The sequence below is a fragment of the Rhinoderma darwinii genome, unplaced genomic scaffold (genome assembly GCF_050947455.1).
Source record: "Rhinoderma darwinii isolate aRhiDar2 unplaced genomic scaffold, aRhiDar2.hap1 Scaffold_624, whole genome shotgun sequence".
Classification (NCBI taxonomy): domain Eukaryota; kingdom Metazoa; phylum Chordata; class Amphibia; order Anura; family Rhinodermatidae; genus Rhinoderma; species Rhinoderma darwinii.
In genome coordinates this window covers 19,730-40,395 of record NW_027464180.1, presented here as the reverse complement: position 1 = coordinate 40,395, position 20,666 = coordinate 19,730, and the positions used below count along the sequence as shown (strand labels likewise).

The window sequence follows — 20,666 nt, the reverse complement described above, 5'->3', positions numbered from 1 at the left end:
GACAGAAACAATAGCAAAGACAAAAAACACTTTTGGAATCTGCTTTTAGTCAACACATAAGGAAAGGGTGCACCGGTCCTGGAAATACTGCAATACCAGGTCAATGCGTGGAGTGGACAGAGCAAGCTCTATTTCCATCTCCCTGTTCTAAAAATCCATTTAATATATGGTCCCCAGATAGGGGACGTATCAGATATTAAACTGATAAGAACAGATACTACACTTGATCTTAGCCAAAAGGCCGAGAAGCGATAACCCGAACGGGCCGCGCGTTGCCCGAGCCTGCCCGATACTGCTGTTCAGCCCTTGCAGCGATTCAGCCTACTTCTAGGCAATTCCATGGGGCCCTGCAGGCTCACACACTCACAGCTACACGGGAGGAATAAAGGCCGGAGAGGAAGCCAGACAGGATTTGCTTCTTTTGCTTGCACCACAATGCAGTGCTGAAAGAGGAGGAATCTACATAAAAACGCCTTCCTGGCAACGCCCAAATGCCCTGCTGCCATGCAGATAAACACTGGCAGCGGCAGCAAGTGCATGCCCACAGCCACCCCTTGTTCCTTCACACCTTGTATCAGCTGTAATCCAGTCCAGTCCAGTGCTGCCTGCTGAGCAGCACTGACCAACACTGCCTGGGCCCAGGCTTTTATCTCTGAGGCCCCATTATGATGTCAGAAAGCTGGCTCTGGAATCCTGAGGGCTCCACTATGACACGTGCAAAGTTCCGTCTGAACTTTATATAAGACGGTGAGGCTCAGTCAGTCACTCAGTGTTGCCTGAGAGGGCAACACTGCAACAGCCGGCCGCCAGGCTGTCTTTTTTTTGCACAGCTAGTTGCCTCCAGGAGGCCACAAGAGGGAGACAAGGGACTGCAAAATGGAAAATAGGCATCCACCAACTTTACAGACAACTTCTCCTTGCTCCTACAACCTCCATCCTTGCACAGTTTGTTATTCTTCTAGGTAACATAGTAACAAATCCAAATTGCTGCTCTCTTTGTAGGCAAGCAAGGCTTTGTTGCAACTGCAATTCTTACTTCTTCTTGAAATGTAGGGACGACAGTACATTCCATCACATCCATCTAGTGTACACAGGTAGGTCCATTGTGGCGGGCAGGCGAGCGGGCGGGCTGCTTTATTGGCTGTTTGCTGTTCCCCTACTCCACTCCACTATTTGACTGTTGTGCTGCATCAATCAATCAATCAATCAATCAATCAATCAATCAATCAATCAATCAATCAATCAGTGGCTGGCTCAGGTGCAGCTCTTTAACTTACCTAAAAGGGAGGGCGGAGAGAAGACAAGGAAGGTGAATGAGGTGTTCCAATGTGAAATGCCGGAAACACAGAAACACAGACGACACACAACAAGAGGTGGCAATCTATTCATTAATTGCATTTAATCAATGAGCTCATTATCACTCATGCATTGTCCAACAGGTGTTGAAATAATGGGATTAAAAGGGGAGATCCCTTCAGAAAGACAGAAACAATAGCAAAGACAAAAAACACTTTTGGAATCTGCTTTTAGTCAACACATAAGGAAAGGGTGCACCGGTCCTGGAAATACTGCAATACCAGGTCAATGCGTGGAGTGGACAGAGCAAGCTCTATTTCCATCTCCCTGTTCTAAAAATCCATTTAATATATGGTCCCCAGATAGGGGACGTATCAGATATTAAACTGATAAGAACAGATACTACACTTGATCTTAGCCAAAAGGCCGAGAAGCGATAACCCGAACGGGCCGCGCGTTGCCCGAGCCTGCCCGATACTGCTGTTCAGCCCTTGCAGCGATTCAGCCTACTTCTAGGCAATTCCATGGGGCCCTGCAGGCTCACACACTCACAGCTACACGGGAGGTGAATAAAGGCCGGAGAGGAAGCCAGACAGGATTTGCTTCTTTTGCTTGCACCACAATGCAGTGCTGAAAGAGGAGGAATCTACATAAAAACGCCTTCCTGGCAACGCCCAAATGCCCTGCTGCCATGCAGATAAACACTGGCAGCGGCAGCAAGTGCATGCCCACAGCCACCCCTTGTTCCTTCACACCTTGTATCAGCTGTAATCCAGTCCAGTCCAGTGCTGCCTGCTGAGCAGCACTGACCAACACTGCCTGGGCCCAGGCTTTTATCTCTGAGGCCCCATTATGATGTCAGAAAGCTGGCTCTGGAATCCTGAGGGCTCCACTATGACACGTGCAAAGTTCCGTCTGAACTTTATATAAGACGGTGAGGCTCAGTCAGTCACTCAGTGTTGCCTGAGAGGGCAACACTGCAACAGCCGGCCGCCAGGCTGTCTTTTTTTTGCACAGCTAGTTGCCTCCAGGAGGCCACAAGAGGGAGACAAGGGACTGCAAAATGGAAAATAGGCATCCACCAACTTTACAGACAACTTCTCCTTGCTCCTACAACCTCCATCCTTGCACAGTTTGTTATTCTTCTAGGTAACATAGTAACAAATCCAAATTGCTGCTCTCTTTGTAGGCAAGCAAGGCTTTGTTGCAACTGCAATTCTTACTTCTTCTTGAAATGTAGGGACGACAGTACATTCCATCACATCCATCTAGTGTACACAGGTAGGTCCATTGTGGCGGGCAGGCGAGCGGGCGGGCTGCTTTATTGGCTGTTTGCTGTTCCCCTACTCCACTCCACTATTTGACTGTTGTGCTGCATCAATCAATCAATCAATCAATCAATCAATCAATCAATCAATCAATCAATCAATCAGTGGCTGGCTCAGGTGCAGCTCTTTAACTTACCTAAAAGGGAGGGCGGAGAGAAGACAAGGAAGGTGAATGAGGTGTTCCAATGTGAAATGCCGGAAACACAGAAACACAGACGACACACAACAAGAGGTGGCAATCTATTCATTAATTGCATTTAATCAATGAGCTCATTATCACTCATGCATTGTCCAACAGGTGTTGAAATAATGGGATTAAAAGGGGAGATCCCTTCAGAAAGACAGAAACAATAGCAAAGACAAAAAACACTTTTGGAATCTGCTTTTAGTCAACACATAAGGAAAGGGTGCACCGGTCCTGGAAATACTGCAATACCAGGTCAATGCGTGGAGTGGACAGAGCAAGCTCTATTTCCATCTCCCTGTTCTAAAAATCCATTTAATATATGGTCCCCAGATAGGGGACGTATCAGATATTAAACTGATAAGAACAGATACTACACTTGATCTTAGCCAAAAGGCCGAGAAGCGATAACCCGAACGGGCCGCGCGTTGCCCGAGCCTGCCCGATACTGCTGTTCAGCCCTTGCAGCGATTCAGCCTACTTCTAGGCAATTCCATGGGGCCCTGCAGGCTCACACACTCACAGCTACACGGGAGGTGAATAAAGGCCGGAGAGGAAGCCAGACAGGATTTGCTTCTTTTGCTTGCACCACAATGCAGTGCTGAAAGAGGAGGAATCTACATAAAAACGCCTTCCTGGCAACGCCCAAATGCCCTGCTGCCATGCAGATAAACACTGGCAGCGGCAGCAAGTGCATGCCCACAGCCACCCCTTGTTCCTTCACACCTTGTATCAGCTGTAATCCAGTCCAGTCCAGTGCTGCCTGCTGAGCAGCACTGACCAACACTGCCTGGGCCCAGGCTTTTATCTCTGAGGCCCCATTATGATGTCAGAAAGCTGGCTCTGGAATCCTGAGGGCTCCACTATGACACGTGCAAAGTTCCGTCTGAACTTTATATAAGACGGTGAGGCTCAGTCAGTCACTCAGTGTTGCCTGAGAGGGCAACACTGCAACAGCCGGCCGCCAGGCTGTCTTTTTTTTGCACAGCTAGTTGCCTCCAGGAGGCCACAAGAGGGAGACAAGGGACTGCAAAATGGAAAATAGGCATCCACCAACTTTACAGACAACTTCTCCTTGCTCCTACAACCTCCATCCTTGCACAGTTTGTTATTCTTCTAGGTAACATAGTAACAAATCCAAATTGCTGCTCTCTTTGTAGGCAAGCAAGGCTTTGTTGCAACTGCAATTCTTACTTCTTCTTGAAATGTAGGGACAACAGTACATTCCATCACATCCATCTAGTGTACACAGGTAGGTCCATTGTGGCGGGCAGGCGAGCGGGCGGGCTGCTTTATTGGCTGTTTGCTGTTCCCCTACTCCACTCCACTATTTGACTGTTGTGCTGCATCAATCAATCAATCAATCAATCAATCAATCAATCAATCAATCAGTGGCTGGCTCAGGTGCAGCTCTTTAACTTACCTAAAAGGGAGGGCGGAGAGAAGACAAGGAAGGTGAATGAGGTGTTCCAATGTGAAATGCCGGAAACACAGAAACACAGACGACACACAACAAGAGGTGGCAATCTATTCATTAATTGCATTTAATCAATGAGCTCATTATCACTCATGCATTGTCCAACAGGTGTTGAAATAATGGGATTAAAAGGGGAGATCCCTTCAGAAAGACAGAAACAATAGCAAAGACAAAAAACACTTTTGGAATCTGCTTTTAGTCAACACATAAGGAAAGGGTGCACCGGTCCTGGAAATACTGCAATACCAGGTCAATGCGTGGAGTGGACAGAGCAAGCTCTATTTCCATCTCCCTGTTCTAAAAATCCATTTAATATATGGTCCCCAGATAGGGGACGTATCAGATATTAAACTGATAAGAACAGATACTACACTTGATCTTAGCCAAAAGGCCGAGAAGCGATAACCCGAACGGGCCGCGCGTTGCCCGAGCCTGCCCGATACTGCTGTTCAGCCCTTGCAGCGATTCAGCCTACTTCTAGGCAATTCCATGGGGCCCTGCAGGCTCACACACTCACAGCTACACGGGAGGTGAATAAAGGCCGGAGAGGAAGCCAGACAGGATTTGCTTCTTTTGCTTGCACCACAATGCAGTGCTGAAAGAGGAGGAATCTACATAAAAACGCCTTCCTGGCAACGCCCAAATGCCCTGCTGCCATGCAGATAAACACTGGCAGCGGCAGCAAGTGCATGCCCACAGCCACCCCTTGTTCCTTCACACCTTGTATCAGCTGTAATCCAGTCCAGTCCAGTGCTGCCTGCTGAGCAGCACTGACCAACACTGCCTGGGCCCAGGCTTTTATCTCTGAGGCCCCATTATGATGTCAGAAAGCTGGCTCTGGAATCCTGAGGGCTCCACTATGACACGTGCAAAGTTCCGTCTGAACTTTATATAAGACGGTGAGGCTCAGTCAGTCACTCAGTGTTGCCTGAGAGGGCAACACTGCAACAGCCGGCCGCCAGGCTGTCTTTTTTTTGCACAGCTAGTTGCCTCCAGGAGGCCACAAGAGGGAGACAAGGGACTGCAAAATGGAAAATAGGCATCCACCAACTTTACAGACAACTTCTCCTTGCTCCTACAACCTCCATCCTTGCACAGTTTGTTATTCTTCTAGGTAACATAGTAACAAATCCAAATTGCTGCTCTCTTTGTAGGCAAGCAAGGCTTTGTTGCAACTGCAATTCTTACTTCTTCTTGAAATGTAGGGACGACAGTACATTCCATCACATCCATCTAGTGTACACAGGTAGGTCCATTGTGGCGGGCAGGCGAGCGGGCGGGCTGCTTTATTGGCTGTTTGCTGTTCCCCTACTCCACTCCACTATTTGACTGTTGTGCTGCATCAATCAATCAATCAATCAATCAATCAATCAATCAATCAATCAATCAATCAATCAATCAGTGGCTGGCTCAGGTGCAGCTCTTTAAACTTACCTAAAAGGGAGGGCGGAGAGAAGACAAGGAAGGTGAATGAGGTGTTCCAATGTGAAATGCCGGAAACACAGAAACACAGACGACACACAACAAGAGGTGGCAATCTATTCATTAATTGCATTTAATCAATGAGCTCATTATCACTCATGCATTGTCCAACAGGTGTTGAAATAATGGGATTAAAAGGGGAGATCCCTTCAGAAAGACAGAAACAATAGCAAAGACAAAAAACACTTTTGGAATCTGCTTTTAGTCAACACATAAGGAAAGGGTGCACCGGTCCTGGAAATACTGCAATACCAGGTCAATGCGTGGAGTGGACAGAGCAAGCTCTATTTCCATCTCCCTGTTCTAAAAATCCATTTAATATATGGTCCCCAGATAGGGGACGTATCAGATATTAAACTGATAAGAACAGATACTACACTTGATCTTAGCCAAAAGGCCGAGAAGCGATAACCCGAACGAGCCGCGCGTTGCCCGAGCCTGCCCGATACTGCTGTTCAGCCCTTGCAGCGATTCAGCCTACTTCTAGGCAATTCCATGGGGCCCTGCAGGCTCACACACTCACAGCTACACGGGAGGTGAATAAAGGCCGGAGAGGAAGCCAGACAGGATTTGCTTCTTTTGCTTGCACCACAATGCAGTGCTGAAAGAGGAGGAATCTACATAAAAACGCCTTCCTGGCAACGCCCAAATGCCCTGCTGCCATGCAGATAAACACTGGCAGCGGCAGCAAGTGCATGCCCACAGCCACCCCTTGTTCCTTCACACCTTGTATCAGCTGTAATCCAGTCCAGTCCAGTGCTGCCTGCTGAGCAGCACTGACCAACACTGCCTGGGCCCAGGCTTTTATCTCTGAGGCCCCATTATGATGTCAGAAAGCTGGCTCTGGAATCCTGAGGGCTCCACTATGACACGTGCAAAGTTCCGTCTGAACTTTATATAAGACGGTGAGGCTCAGTCAGTCACTCAGTGTTGCCTGAGAGGGCAACACTGCAACAGCCGGCCGCCAGGCTGTCTTTTTTTTGCACAGCTAGTTGCCTCCAGGAGGCCACAAGTGGGAGACAAGGGACTGCAAAATGGAAAATAGGCATCCACCAACTTTACAGACAACTTCTCCTTGCTCCTACAACCTCCATCCTTGCACAGTTTGTTATTCTTCTAGGTAACATAGTAACAAATCCAAATTGCTGCTCTCTTTGTAGGCAAGCAAGGCTTTGTTGCAACTGCAATTCTTACTTCTTCTTGAAATGTAGGGACGACAGTACATTCCATCACATCCATCTAGTGTACACAGGTAGGTCCATTGTGGCGGGCAGGCGAGCGGGCGGGCTGCTTTATTGGCTGTTTGCTGTTCCCCTACTCCACTCCACTATTTGACTGTTGTGCTGCATCAATCAATCAATCAATCAATCAATCAATCAATCAATCAATCAATCAATCAATCAGTGGCTGGCTCAGGTGCAGCTCTTTAACTTACCTAAAAGGGAGGGCGGAGAGAAGACAAGGAAGGTGAATGAGGTGTTCCAATGTGAAATGCCGGAAACACAGAAACACAGACGACACACAACAAGAGGTGGCAATCTATTCATTAATTGCATTTAATCAATGAGCTCATTATCACTCATGCATTGTCCAACAGGTGTTGAAATAATGGGATTAAAAGGGGAGATCCCTTCAGAAAGACAGAAACAATAGCAAAGACAAAAAACACTTTTGGAATCTGCTTTTAGTCAACACATAAGGAAAGGGTGCACCGGTCCTGGAAATACTGCAATACCAGGTCAATGCGTGGAGTGGACAGAGCAAGCTCTATTTCCATCTCCCTGTTCTAAAAATCCATTTAATATATGGTCCCCAGATAGGGGACGTATCAGATATTAAACTGATAAGAACAGATACTACACTTGATCTTAGCCAAAAGGCCGAGAAGCGATAACCCGAACGGGCCGCGCGTTGCCCGAGCCTGCCCGATACTGCTGTTCAGCCCTTGCAGCGATTCAGCCTACTTCTAGGCAATTCCATGGGGCCCTGCAGGCTCACACACTCACAGCTACACGGGAGGTGAATAAAGGCCGGAGAGGAAGCCAGACAGGATTTGCTTCTTTTGCTTGCACCACAATGCAGTGCTGAAAGAGGAGGAATCTACATAAAAACGCCTTCCTGGCAACGCCCAAATGCCCTGCTGCCATGCAGATAAACACTGGCAGCGGCAGCAAGTGCATGCCCACAGCCACCCCTTGTTCCTTCACACCTTGTATCAGCTGTAATCCAGTCCAGTCCAGTGCTGCCTGCTGAGCAGCACTGACCAACACTGCCTGGGCCCAGGCTTTTATCTCTGAGGCCCCATTATGATGTCAGAAAGCTGGCTCTGGAATCCTGAGGGCTCCACTATGACACGTGCAAAGTTCCGTCTGAACTTTATATAAGACGGTGAGGCTCAGTCAGTCACTCAGTGTTGCCTGAGAGGGCAACACTGCAACAGCCGGCCGCCAGGCTGTCTTTTTTTTGCACAGCTAGTTGCCTCCAGGAGGCCACAAGAGGGAGACAAGGGACTGCAAAATGGAAAATAGGCATCCACCAACTTTACAGACAACTTCTCCTTGCTCCTACAACCTCCATCCTTGCACAGTTTGTTATTCTTCTAGGTAACATAGTAACAAATCCAAATTGCTGCTCTCTTTGTAGGCAAGCAAGGCTTTGTTGCAACTGCAATTCTTACTTCTTCTTGAAATGTAGGGACGACAGTACATTCCATCACATCCATCTAGTGTACACAGGTAGGTCCATTGTGGCGGGCAGGCGAGCGGGCGGGCTGCTTTATTGGCTGTTTGCTGTTCCCCTACTCCACTCCACTATTTGACTGTTGTGCTGCATCAATCAATCAATCAATCAATCAATCAATCAATCAATCAATCAATCAATCAGTGGCTGGCTCAGGTGCAGCTCTTTAACTTACCTAAAAGGGAGGGCGGAGAGAAGACAAGGAAGGTGAATGAGGTGTTCCAATGTGAAATGCCGGAAACACAGAAACACAGACGACACACAACAAGAGGTGGCAATCTATTCATTAATTGCATTTAATCAATGAGCTCATTATCACTCATGCATTGTCCAACAGGTGTTGAAATAATGGGATTAAAAGGGGAGATCCCTTCAGAAAGACAGAAACAATAGCAAAGACAAAAAACACTTTTGGAATCTGCTTTTAGTCAACACATAAGGAAAGGGTGCACCGGTCCTGGAAATACTGCAATACCAGGTCAATGCGTGGAGTGGACAGAGCAAGCTCTATTTCCATCTCCCTGTTCTAAAAATCCATTTAATATATGGTCCCCAGATAGGGGACGTATCAGATATTAAACTGATAAGAACAGATACTACACTTGATCTTAGCCAAAAGGCCGAGAAGCGATAACCCGAACGGGCCGCGCGTTGCCCGAGCCTGCCCGATACTGCTGTTCAGCCCTTGCAGCGATTCAGCCTACTTCTAGGCAATTCCATGGGGCCCTGCAGGCTCACACACTCACAGCTACACGGGAGGTGAATAAAGGCCGGAGAGGAAGCCAGACAGGATTTGCTTCTTTTGCTTGCACCACAATGCAGTGCTGAAAGAGGAGGAATCTACATAAAAACGCCTTCCTGGCAACGCCCAAATGCCCTGCTGCCATGCAGATAAACACTGGCAGCGGCAGCAAGTGCATGCCCACAGCCACCCCTTGTTCCTTCACACCTTGTATCAGCTGTAATCCAGTCCAGTCCAGTGCTGCCTGCTGAGCAGCACTGACCAACACTGCCTGGGCCCAGGCTTTTATCTCTGAGGCCCCATTATGATGTCAGAAAGCTGGCTCTGGAATCCTGAGGGCTCCACTATGACACGTGCAAAGTTCCGTCTGAACTTTATATAAGACGCTGAGGCTCAGTCAGTCACTCAGTGTTGCCTGAGAGGGCAACACTGCAACAGCCGGCCGCCAGGCTGTCTTTTTTTTGCACAGCTAGTTGCCTCCAGGAGGCCACAAGAGGGAGACAAGGGACTGCAAAATGGAAAATAGGCATCCACCAACTTTACAGACAACTTCTCCTTGCTCCTACAACCTCCATCCTTGCACAGTTTGTTATTCTTCTAGGTAACATAGTAACAAATCCAAATTGCTGCTCTCTTTGTAGGCAAGCAAGGCTTTGTTGCAACTGCAATTCTTACTTCTTCTTGAAATGTAGGGACGACAGTACATTCCATCACATCCATCTAGTGTACACAGGTAGGTCCATTGTGGCGGGCAGGCGAGCGGGCGGGCTGCTTTATTGGCTGTTTGCTGTTCCCCTACTCCACTCCACTATTTGACTGTTGTGCTGCATCAATCAATCAATCAATCAATCAATCAATCAATCAATCAATCAGTGGCTGGCTCAGGTGCAGCTCTTTAACTTACCTAAAAGGGAGGGCGGAGAGAAGACAAGGAAGGTGAATGAGGTGTTCCAATGTGAAATGCCGGAAACACAGAAACACAGACGACACACAACAAGAGGTGGCAATCTATTCATTAATTGCATTTAATCAATGAGCTCATTATCACTCATGCATTGTCCAACAGGTGTTGAAATAATGGGATTAAAAGGGGAGATCCCTTCAGAAAGACAGAAACAATAGCAAAGACAAAAAACACTTTTGGAATCTGCTTTTAGTCAACACATAAGGAAAGGGTGCACCGGTCCTGGAAATACTGCAATACCAGGTCAATGCGTGGAGTGGACAGAGCAAGCTCTATTTCCATCTCCCTGTTCTAAAAATCCATTTAATATATGGTCCCCAGATAGGGGACGTATCAGATATTAAACTGATAAGAACAGATACTACACTTGATCTTAGCCAAAAGGCCGAGAAGCGATAACCCGAACGGGCCGCGCGTTGCCCGAGCCTGCCCGATACTGCTGTTCAGCCCTTGCAGCGATTCAGCCTACTTCTAGGCAATTCCATGGGGCCCTGCAGGCTCACACACTCACAGCTACACGGGAGGTGAATAAAGGCCGGAGAGGAAGCCAGACAGGATTTGCTTCTTTTGCTTGCACCACAATGCAGTGCTGAAAGAGGAGGAATCTACATAAAAACGCCTTCCTGGCAACGCCCAAATGCCCTGCTGCCATGCAGATAAACACTGGCAGCGGCAGCAAGTGCATGCCCACAGCCACCCCTTGTTCCTTCACACCTTGTATCAGCTGTAATCCAGTCCAGTCCAGTGCTGCCTGCTGAGCAGCACTGACCAACACTGCCTGGGCCCAGGCTTTTATCTCTGAGGCCCCATTATGATGTCAGAAAGCTGGCTCTGGAATCCTGAGGGCTCCACTATGACACGTGCAAAGTTCCGTCTGAACTTTATATAAGACGGTGAGGCTCAGTCAGTCACTCAGTGTTGCCTGAGAGGGCAACACTGCAACAGCCGGCCGCCAGGCTGTCTTTTTTTTGCACAGCTAGTTGCCTCCAGGAGGCCACAAGAGGGAGACAAGGGACTGCAAAATGGAAAATAGGCATCCACCAACTTTACAGACAACTTCTCCTTGCTCCTACAACCTCCATCCTTGCACAGTTTGTTATTCCTCTAGGTAACATAGTAACAAATCCAAATTGCTGCTCTCTTTGTAGGCAAGCAAGGCTTTGTTGCAACTGCAATTCTTACTTCTTCTTGAAATGTAGGGACGACAGTACATTCCATCACATCCATCTAGTGTACACAGGTAGGTCCATTGTGGCGGGCAGGCGAGCGGGCGGGCTGCTTTATTGGCTGTTTGCTGTTCCCCTACTCCACTCCACTATTTGACTGTTGTGCTGCATCAATCAATCAATCAATCAATCAATCAATCAATCAATCAATCAATCAATCAGTGGCTGGCTCAGGTGCAGCTCTTTAACTTACCTAAAAGGGAGGGCGGAGAGAAGACAAGGAAGGTGAATGAGGTGTTCCAATGTGAAATGCCGGAAACACAGAAACACAGACGACACACAACAAGAGGTGGCAATCTATTCATTAATTGCATTTAATCAATGAGCTCATTATCACTCATGCATTGTCCAACAGGTGTTGAAATAATGGGATTAAAAGGGGAGATCCCTTCAGAAAGACAGAAACAATAGCAAAGACAAAAAACACTTTTGGAATCTGCTTTTAGTCAACACATAAGGAAAGGGTGCACCGGTCCTGGAAATACTGCAATACCAGGTCAATGCGTGGAGTGGACAGAGCAAGCTCTATTTCCATCTCCCTGTTCTAAAAATCCATTTAATATATGGTCCCCAGATAGGGGACGTATCAGATATTAAACTGATAAGAACAGATACTACACTTGATCTTAGCCAAAAGGCCGAGAAGCGATAACCCGAACGGGCCGCGCGTTGCCCGAGCCTGCCCGATACTGCTGTTCAGCCCTTGCAGCGATTCAGCCTACTTCTAGGCAATTCCATGGGGCCCTGCAGGCTCACACACTCACAGCTACACGGGAGGTGAATAAAGGCCGGAGAGGAAGCCAGACAGGATTTGCTTCTTTTGCTTGCACCACAATGCAGTGCTGAAAGAGGAGGAATCTACATAAAAACGCCTTCCTGGCAACGCCCAAATGCCCTGCTGCCATGCAGATAAACACTGGCAGCGGCAGCAAGTGCATGCCCACAGCCACCCCTTGTTCCTTCACACCTTGTATCAGCTGTAATCCAGTCCAGTCCAGTGCTGCCTGCTGAGCAGCACTGACCAACACTGCCTGGGCCCAGGCTTTTATCTCTGAGGCCCCATTATGATGTCAGAAAGCTGGCTCTGGAATCCTGAGGGCTCCACTATGACACGTGCAAAGTTCCGTCTGAACTTTATATAAGACGGTGAGGCTCAGTCAGTCACTCAGTGTTGCCTGAGAGGGCAACACTGCAACAGCCGGCCGCCAGGCTGTCTTTTTTTTGCACAGCTAGTTGCCTCCAGGAGGCCACAGGAGGGAGACAAGGGACTGCAAAATGGAAAATAGGCATCCACCAACTTTACAGACAACTTCTCCTTGCTCCTACAACCTCCATCCTTGCACAGTTTGTTATTCTTCTAGGTAACATAGTAACAAATCCAAATTGCTGCTCTCTTTGTAGGCAAGCAAGGCTTTGTTGCAACTGCAATTCTTACTTCTTCTTGAAATGTAGGGACGACAGTACATTCCATCACATCCATCTAGTGTACACAGGTAGGTCCATTGTGGCGGGCAGGCGAGCGGGCGGGCTGCTTTATTGGCTGTTTGCTGTTCCCCTACTCCACTCCACTATTTGACTGTTGTGCTGCATCAATCAATCAATCAATCAATCAATCAATCAATCAATCAATCAATCAATCAGTGGCTGGCTCAGGTGCAGCTCTTTAACTTACCTAAAAGGGAGGGCGGAGAGAAGACAAGGAAGGTGAATGAGGTGTTCCAATGTGAAATGCCGGAAACACAGAAACACAGACGACACACAACAAGAGGTGGCAATCTATTCATTAATTGCATTTAATCAATGAGCTCATTATCACTCATGCATTGTCCAACAGGTGTTGAAATAATGGGATTAAAAGGGGAGATCCCTTCAGAAAGACAGAAACAATAGCAAAGACAAAAAACACTTTTGGAATCTGCTTTTAGTCAACACATAAGGAAAGGGTGCACCGGTCCTGGAAATACTGCAATACCAGGTCAATGCGTGGAGTGGACAGAGCAAGCTCTATTTCCATCTCCCTGTTCTAAAAATCCATTTAATATATGGTCCCCAGATAGGGGACGTATCAGATATTAAACTGATAAGAACAGATACTACACTTGATCTTAGCCAAAAGGCCGAGAAGCGATAACCCGAACGGGCCGCGCGTTGCCCGAGCCTGCCCGATACTGCTGTTCAGCCCTTGCAGCGATTCAGCCTACTTCTAGGCAATTCCATGGGGCCCTGCAGGCTCACACACTCACAGCTACACGGGAGGTGAATAAAGGCCGGAGAGGAAGCCAGACAGGATTTGCTTCTTTTGCTTGCACCACAATGCAGTGCTGAAAGAGGAGGAATCTACATAAAAACGCCTTCCTGGCAACGCCCAAATGCCCTGCTGCCATGCAGATAAACACTGGCAGCGGCAGCAAGTGCATGCCCACAGCCACCCCTTGTTCCTTCACACCTTGTATCAGCTGTAATCCAGTCCAGTCCAGTGCTGCCTGCTGAGCAGCACTGACCAACACTGCCTGGGCCCAGGCTTTTATCTCTGAGGCCCCATTATGATGTCAGAAAGCTGGCTCTGGAATCCTGAGGGCTCCACTATGACACGTGCAAAGTTCCGTCTGAACTTTATATAAGACGGTGAGGCTCAGTCAGTCACTCAGTGTTGCCTGAGAGGGCAACACTGCAACAGCCGGCCGCCAGGCTGTCTTTTTTTTTGCACAGCTAGTTGCCTCCAGGAGGCCACAAGAGGGAGACAAGGGACTGCAAAATGGAAAATAGGCATCCACCAACTTTACAGACAACTTCTCCTTGCTCCTACAACCTCCATCCTTGCACAGTTTGTTATTCTTCTAGGTAACATAGTAACAAATCCAAATTGCTGCTCTCTTTGTAGGCAAGCAAGGCTTTGTTGCAACTGCAATTCTTACTTCTTCTTGAAATGTAGGGACGACAGTACATTCCATCACATCCATCTAGTGTACACAGGTAGGTCCATTGTGGCGGGCAGGCGAGCGGGCGGGCTGCTTTATTGGCTGTTTGCTGTTCCCCTACTCCACTCCACTATTTGACTGTTGTGCTGCATCAATCAATCAATCAATCAATCAATCAATCAATCAATCAATCAATCAATCAATCAGTGGCTGGCTCAGGTGCAGCTCTTTAACTTACCTAAAAGGGAGGGCGGAGAGAAGACAAGGAAGGTGAATGAGGTGTTCCAATGTGAAATGCCGGAAACACAGAAACACAGACGACACACAACAAGAGGTGGCAATCTATTCATTAATTGCATTTAATCAATGAGCTCATTATCACTCATGCATTGTCCAACAGGTGTTGAAATAATGGGATTAAAAGGGGAGATCCCTTCAGAAAGACAGAAACAATAGCAAAGACAAAAAACACTTTTGGAATCTGCTTTTAGTCAACACATAAGGAAAGGGTGCACCGGTCCTGGAAATACTGCAATACCAGGTCAATGCGTGGAGTGGACAGAGCAAGCTCTATTTCCATCTCCCTGTTCTAAAAATCCATTTAATATATGGTCCCCAGATAGGGGACGTATCAGATATTAAACTGATAAGAACAGATACTACACTTGATCTTAGCCAAAAGGCCGAGAAGCGATAACCCGAACGGGCCGCGCGTTGCCCGAGCCTGCCCGATACTGCTGTTCAGCCCTTGCAGCGATTCAGCCTACTTCTAGGCAATTCCATGGGGCCCTGCAGGCTCACACACTCACAGCTACACGGGAGGTGAATAAAGGCCGGAGAGGAAGCCAGACAGGATTTGCTTCTTTTGCTTGCACCACAATGCAGTGCTGAAAGAGGAGGAATCTACATAAAAACGCCTTCCTGGCAACGCCCAAATGCCCTGCTGCCATGCAGATAAACACTGGCAGCGGCAGCAAGTGCATGCCCACAGCCACCCCTTGTTCCTTCACACCTTGTATCAGCTGTAATCCAGTCCAGTCCAGTGCTGCCTGCTGAGCAGCACTGACCAACACTGCCTGGGCCCAGGCTTTTATCTCTGAGGCCCCATTATGATGTCAGAAAGCTGGCTCTGGAATCCTGAGGGCTCCACTATGACACGTGCAAAGTTCCGTCTGAACTTTATATAAGACGGTGAGGCTCAGTCAGTCACTCAGTGTTGCCTGAGAGGGCAACACTGCAACAGCCGGCCGCCAGGCTGTCTTTTTTTTTGCACAGCTAGTTGCCTCCAGGAGGCCACAAGAGGGAGACAAGGGACTGCAAAATGGAAAATAGGCATCCACCAACTTTACAGACAACTTCTCCTTGCTCCTACAACCTCCATCCTTGCACAGTTTGTTATTCTTCTAGGTAACATAGTAACAAATCCAAATTGCTGCTCTCTTTGTAGGCAAGCAAGGCTTTGTTGCAACTGCAATTCTTACTTCTTCTTGAAATGTAGGGACGACAGTACATTCCATCACATCCATCTAGTGTACACAGGTAGGTCCATTGTGGCGGGCAGGCGAGCGGGCGGGCTGCTTTATTGGCTGTTTGCTGTTCCCCTACTCCACTCCACTATTTGACTGTTGTGCTGCATCAATCAATCAATCAATCAATCAATCAATCAATCAATCAATCAATCAATCAATCAATCAATCAGTGGCTGGCTCAGGTGCAGCTCTTTAACTTACCTAAAAGGGAGGGCGGAGAGAAGACAAGGAAGGTGAATGAGGTGTTCCAATGTGAAATGCCGGAAACACAGAAACACAGACGACACACAACAAGAGGTGGCAATCTATTCATTAATTGCATTTAATCAATGAGCTCATTATCACTCATGCATTGTCCAACAGGTGTTGAAATAATGGGATTAAAAGGGGAGATCCCTTCAGAAAGACAGAAACAATAGCAAAGACAAAAAACACTTTTGGAATCTGCTTTTAGTCAACACATAAGGAAAGGGTGCACCGGTCCTGGAAATACTGCAATACCAGGTCAATGCGTGGAGTGGACAGAGCAAGCTCTATTTCCATCTCCCTGTTCTAAAAATCCATTTAATATATGGTCCCCAGATAGGGGACGTATCAGATATTAAACTGATAAGAACAGATACTACACTTGATCTTAGCCAAAAGGCCGAGAAGCGATAACCCGAACGGGCCGCGCGTTGCCCGAGCCTGCCCGATACTGCTGTTCAGCCCTTGCAGCGATTCAGCCTACTTCTAGGCAATTCCATGGGGCCCTGCAGGCTCACACACTCACAGCTACACGGGAGGTGAATAAAGGCCGGAGAGGAAGCCAGACAGGATTTGCTTCTTTTGCTTGCACCACAATGCAGTGCTGAAAGAGGAGGAATCTACATAAAAACGCCTTCCTGGCAACGCCCAAATGCCCTGCTGCCATGCAGATAAACACTGGCAGCGGCAGCAAGTGCATGCCCACAGCCACCCCTTGTTCCTTCACACCTTGTATCAGCTGTAATCCAGTCCAGTCCAGTGCTGCCTGCTGAGCAGCACTGACCAACACTGCCTGGGCCCAGGCTTTTATCTCTGAGGCCCCATTATGATGTCAGAAAGCTGGCTCTGGAATCCTGAGGGCTCCACTATGACACGTGCAAAGTTCCGTCTGAACTTTATATAAGACGGTGAGGCTCAGTCAGTCACTCAGTGTTGCCTGAGAGGGCAACACTGCAACAGCCGGCCGCCAGGCTGTCTTTTTTTTGCACAGCTAGTTGCCTCCAGGAGGCCACAAGAGGGAGACAAGGGACTGCAAAATGGAAAATAGGCATCCACCAACTTTACAGACAACTTCTCCTTGCTCCTACAACCTCCATCCTTGCACAGTTTGTTATTCTTCTAGGTAACATAGTAACAAATCCAAATTGCTGCTCTCTTTGTAGGCAAGCAAGGCTTTGTTGCAACTGCAATTCTTACTTCTTCTTGAAATGTAGGGACGACAGTACATTCCATCACATCCATCTAGTGTACACAGGTAGGTCCATTGTGGCGGGCAGGCGAGTGGGCGGGCTGCTTTATTGGCTGTTTGCTGTTCCCCTACTCCACTCCACTATTTGACTGTTGTGCTGCATCAATCAATCAATCAATCAATCAATCAATCAATCAATCAATCAAGCAATCAATCAGTGGCTGGCTCAGGTGCAGCTCTTTAACTTACCTAAAAGGGAGGGCGGAGAGAAGACAAGGAAGGTGAATGAGGTGTTCCAATGTGAAATGCCGGAAACACAGAAACACAGACGACACACAACAAGAGGTGGCAATCTATTCATTAATTGCATTTAATCAATGAGCTCATTATCACTCATGCATTGTCCAACAGGTGTTGAAATAATGGGATTAAAAGGGGAGATCCCTTCAGAAAGACAGAAACAATAGCAAAGACAAAAAACACTTTTGGAATCTGCTTTTAGTCAACACATAAGGAAAGGGTGCACCGGTCCTGGAAATACTGCAATACCAGGTCAATGCGTGGAGTGGACAGAGCAAGCTCTATTTCCATCTCCCTGTTCTAAAAATCCATTTAATATATGGTCCCCAGATAGGGGACGTATCAGATATTAAACTGATAAGAACAGATACTACACTTGATCTTAGCCAAAAGGCCGAGAAGCGATAACCCGAACGGGCCGCGCGTTGCCCGAGCCTGCCCGATACTGCTGTTCAGCCCTTGCAGCGATTCAGCCTACTTCTAGGCAATTCCATGGGGCCCTGCAGGCTCACACACTCACAGCTACACGGGAGGTGAATAAAGGCCGGAGAGGAAGCCAGACAGGATTTGCTTCTTTTGCTTGCACCACAATGCAGTGCTGAAAGAGGAGGAATCTACATAAAAACGCCTTCCTGGCAACGCCCAAATGCCCTGCTGCCATGCAGATAAACACTGGCAGCGGCAGCAAGTGCATGCCCACAGCCACCCCTTGTTCCTTCACACCTTGTATCAGCTGTAATCCAGTCCAGTCCAGTGCTGCCTGCTGAGCAGCACTGACCAACACTGCCTGGGCCCAGGCTTTTATCTCTGAGGCCCCATTATGATGTCAGAAAGCTGGCTCTGGAATCCTGAGGGCTCCACTATGACACGTGCAAAGTTCCGTCTGAACTTTATATAAGACGGTGAGGCTCAGTCAGTCACTCAGTGTTGCCTGAGAGGGCAACACTGCAACAGCCGGCCGCCAGGCTGTCTTTTTTTTGCACAGCTAGTTGCCTCCAGGAGGCCACAAGAGGGAGACAAGGGACTGCAAAATGGAAAATAGGCATCCACCAACTTTACAGACAACTTCTCCTTGCTCCTACAACCTCCATCCTTGCACAGTTTGTTATTCTTCTAGGTAACATAGTAACAAATCCAAATTGCTGCTCTCTTTGTAGGCAAGCAAGGCTTTGTTGCAACTGCAATTCTTACTTCTTCTTGAAATGTAGGGACGACAGTACATTCCATCACATCCATCTAGTGTACACAGGTAGGTCCATTGTGGCGGGCAGGCGAGTGGGCGGGCTGCTTTATTGGCTGTTTGCTGTTCCCCTACTCCACTCCACTATTTGACTGTTGTGCTGCATCAATCAATCAATCAATCAATCAATCAATCAATCAATCAATCAATCAATCAATCAATCAATCAATCAAGCAATCAATCAGTGGCTGGCTCAGGTGCAGCTCTTTAACTTACCTAAAAGGGAGGGCGGAGAGAAGACAAGGAAGGTGAATGAGGTGTTCCAATGTGAAATGCCGGAAACACAGAAACACAGACGACACACAACAAGAGGTGGCAATCTATTCATTAATTGCATTTAATCAATGAGCTCATTATCACTCATGCATTGTCCAACAGGTGTTGAAATAATGGGATTAAAAGGGGAGATCCCTTCAGAAAGACAGAAACAATAGCAAAGACAAAAAACACTTTTGGAATCTGCTTTTAGTCAACACATAAGGAAAGGGTGCACCGGTCCTGGAAATACTGCAATACCAGGTCAATGCGTGGAGTGGACAGAGCAAGCTCTATTTCCATCTCCCTGTTCTAAAAATCCATTTAATATATGGTCCCCAGATAGGGGACGTATCAGATATTAAACTGATAAGAACAGATACTACACTTGATCTTAGCCAAAAGGCCGAGAAGCGATAACCCGAACGGGCCGCGCGTTGCCCGAGCCTGCCCGATACTGCTGTTCAGCCCTTGCAGCGATTCAGCCTACTTCTAGGCAATTCCATGGGGCCCTGCAGGCTCACACACTCACAGCTACACGGGAGGTGAATAAAGGCCGGAGAGGAAGCCAGACAGGATTTGCTTCTTTTGCTTGCACCACAATGCAGTGCTGAAAGAGGAGGAATCTACATAAAAACGCCTTCCTGGCAACGCCCAAATGCCCTGCTGCCATGCAGATAAACACTGGCAGCGGCAGCAAGTGCATGCCCACAGCCACCCCTTGTTCCTTCACACCTTGTATCAGCTGTAATCCAGTCCAGTCCAGTGCTGCCTGCTGAGCAGCACTGACCAACACTGCCTGGGCCCAGGCTTTTATCTCTGAGGCCCCATTATGATGTCAGAAAGCTGGCTCTGGAATCCTGAGGGCTCCACTATGACACGTGCAAAGTTCCGTCTGAACTTTATATAAGACGGTGAGGCTCAGTCAGTCACTCAGTGTTGCCTGAGAGGGCAACACTGCAACAGCCGGCCGCCAGGCTGTCTTTTTTTTGCACAGCTAGTTGCCTCCAGGAGGCCACAAGAAGGAGACAAGGGACTGCAAAATGGAAAATAGGCATCCACCAACTTTACAGACAACTTCTCCTTGCTCCTACAACCTCCATCCTTGCACAGTTTGTTATTCTTCTAGGTAACATAGTAACAAATCCAAATTGCTGCTCTCTTTGTAGGCAAGCAAGGCTTTGTTGCAACTGCAATTCTTACTTCTTCTTGAAATGTAGGGACGACAGTACATTCCATCACATCCATCTAGTGTACACAGGTAGGTCCATTGTGGCGGGCAGGCGAGCGGGCGGGCTGCTTTATTGGCTGTTTGCTGTTCCCCTACTCCACTCCACTATTTGACTGTTGTGCTGCATCAATCAATCAATCAATCAATCAATCAATCAATCAATCAATCAATCAATCAATCAATCAATCAGTGGCTGGCTCAGGTGCAGCTCTTTAACTTACCTAAAAGGGAGGGCGGAGAGAAGACAAGGAAGGTGAATGAGGTGTTCCAATGTGAAATGCCGGAAACACAGAAACACAGACGACACACAACAAGAGGTG

The 20,666-nt window shown here is 47.8% G+C and overlaps 14 non-coding genes across 14 annotated transcripts; all 14 read right to left on the bottom strand.

Annotated features, from left to right (window-relative positions):
- Nucleotides 1-62: 62 nt before the first annotated feature.
- LOC142726428 (U2 spliceosomal RNA) lies at nt 63-253 on the bottom strand. Its single transcript, XR_012876877.1, has one exon. It is a non-coding gene; the product is annotated as a U2 spliceosomal RNA (small nuclear RNA).
- Nucleotides 254-1,543: 1,290 nt separating this feature from the next.
- LOC142726427 (U2 spliceosomal RNA) lies at nt 1,544-1,734 on the bottom strand. The gene has a single exon (XR_012876876.1). It is a non-coding gene; the product is annotated as a U2 spliceosomal RNA (small nuclear RNA).
- Nucleotides 1,735-3,026: 1,292 nt separating this feature from the next.
- Nucleotides 3,027-3,217, bottom strand: LOC142726426 (U2 spliceosomal RNA). The gene has a single exon (XR_012876875.1). It is a non-coding gene; the product is annotated as a U2 spliceosomal RNA (small nuclear RNA).
- Nucleotides 3,218-4,497: 1,280 nt separating this feature from the next.
- On the bottom strand, nt 4,498-4,688 carry LOC142726425 (U2 spliceosomal RNA). Its single transcript, XR_012876874.1, has one exon. It is a non-coding gene; the product is annotated as a U2 spliceosomal RNA (small nuclear RNA).
- Nucleotides 4,689-5,985: 1,297 nt separating this feature from the next.
- LOC142726424 (U2 spliceosomal RNA) lies at nt 5,986-6,176 on the bottom strand. Its single transcript, XR_012876873.1, has one exon. It is a non-coding gene; the product is annotated as a U2 spliceosomal RNA (small nuclear RNA).
- A 1,292-nt stretch (nt 6,177-7,468) lies between these two features.
- On the bottom strand, nt 7,469-7,659 carry LOC142726421 (U2 spliceosomal RNA). The gene has a single exon (XR_012876871.1). It is a non-coding gene; the product is annotated as a U2 spliceosomal RNA (small nuclear RNA).
- A 1,288-nt stretch (nt 7,660-8,947) lies between these two features.
- On the bottom strand, nt 8,948-9,138 carry LOC142726420 (U2 spliceosomal RNA). Its single transcript, XR_012876870.1, has one exon. It is a non-coding gene; the product is annotated as a U2 spliceosomal RNA (small nuclear RNA).
- A 1,280-nt stretch (nt 9,139-10,418) lies between these two features.
- On the bottom strand, nt 10,419-10,609 carry LOC142726419 (U2 spliceosomal RNA). The gene has a single exon (XR_012876869.1). It is a non-coding gene; the product is annotated as a U2 spliceosomal RNA (small nuclear RNA).
- A 1,288-nt stretch (nt 10,610-11,897) lies between these two features.
- LOC142726418 (U2 spliceosomal RNA) lies at nt 11,898-12,088 on the bottom strand. The gene has a single exon (XR_012876868.1). It is a non-coding gene; the product is annotated as a U2 spliceosomal RNA (small nuclear RNA).
- A 1,288-nt stretch (nt 12,089-13,376) lies between these two features.
- LOC142726417 (U2 spliceosomal RNA) lies at nt 13,377-13,567 on the bottom strand. The gene has a single exon (XR_012876867.1). It is a non-coding gene; the product is annotated as a U2 spliceosomal RNA (small nuclear RNA).
- A 1,293-nt stretch (nt 13,568-14,860) lies between these two features.
- Nucleotides 14,861-15,051, bottom strand: LOC142726416 (U2 spliceosomal RNA). Its single transcript, XR_012876866.1, has one exon. It is a non-coding gene; the product is annotated as a U2 spliceosomal RNA (small nuclear RNA).
- Nucleotides 15,052-16,352: 1,301 nt separating this feature from the next.
- LOC142726415 (U2 spliceosomal RNA) lies at nt 16,353-16,543 on the bottom strand. Its single transcript, XR_012876865.1, has one exon. It is a non-coding gene; the product is annotated as a U2 spliceosomal RNA (small nuclear RNA).
- A 1,292-nt stretch (nt 16,544-17,835) lies between these two features.
- LOC142726414 (U2 spliceosomal RNA) lies at nt 17,836-18,026 on the bottom strand. Its single transcript, XR_012876864.1, has one exon. It is a non-coding gene; the product is annotated as a U2 spliceosomal RNA (small nuclear RNA).
- Nucleotides 18,027-19,342: 1,316 nt separating this feature from the next.
- LOC142726413 (U2 spliceosomal RNA) lies at nt 19,343-19,533 on the bottom strand. Its single transcript, XR_012876863.1, has one exon. It is a non-coding gene; the product is annotated as a U2 spliceosomal RNA (small nuclear RNA).
- Nucleotides 19,534-20,666: the final 1,133 nt, after the last annotated feature.